This window comes from Orycteropus afer, unplaced genomic scaffold (assembly GCF_000298275.1).
Source record: "Orycteropus afer afer isolate SDZICR_OR568_19922 unplaced genomic scaffold, OryAfe1.0 scaffold00452, whole genome shotgun sequence".
Lineage (NCBI taxonomy): Eukaryota > Metazoa > Chordata > Mammalia > Tubulidentata > Orycteropodidae > Orycteropus > Orycteropus afer.
The window spans coordinates 459,766-460,402 of NW_006922039.1; positions in this window are offsets into that span (position 1 = coordinate 459,766).

Here is a 637-nt window from a genome sequence, read left to right on the forward strand (position 1 = left end):
CTAACCAGAAAATTGGTGGTTCAAACCCACCAGCCACTCCATGGAAGAAAGACTGGGCAATCTACTTCCATAAAGATTTACCACCTCGGAAACCCAATGGGGGTTGCCATGAGTCGGAATCGCCTGGATGACAGAGGGTTTGGTTTGATGTGAAGGATTCGGTATAGTCTGGTATAAGAGGAGATCCATGGGGAGGTGTGACACCAACTCTAGTGATGCTATTGTGGAGGGGAGGATAGGGGGTCTATGGAAAGGGCTGGGTGAGGAGCTGTTTAGACATTTTCAAGAGCCCAAAATTTTCAGCCTTCTGAAGACAGGCAAAATTCCTCTCCACAACAGTTTTTCACATACCCTAAAAGGAGATTCTTGGAAAACCTCAGAGTTGAATCTAATCTCGGAAAACCTCAGAGTTGAATCTAATCTTAGAGCATTCTTCTCTGCAATAGTTTAAAGTTGACTAACAACAACAACAACAACAACCAATATCAAACCAATGACCGAAAGCCAGATGAATTATGCGAAGATATCAAGAACATTATCCATGAAGAAAGCAAGAGATCACTAAAAGACAAGAAAAGAAGAGAAGGCCAAAGTGGATGACAGAGGAGACTCTGAACCTTGCCCTTGAGCGGAGAAT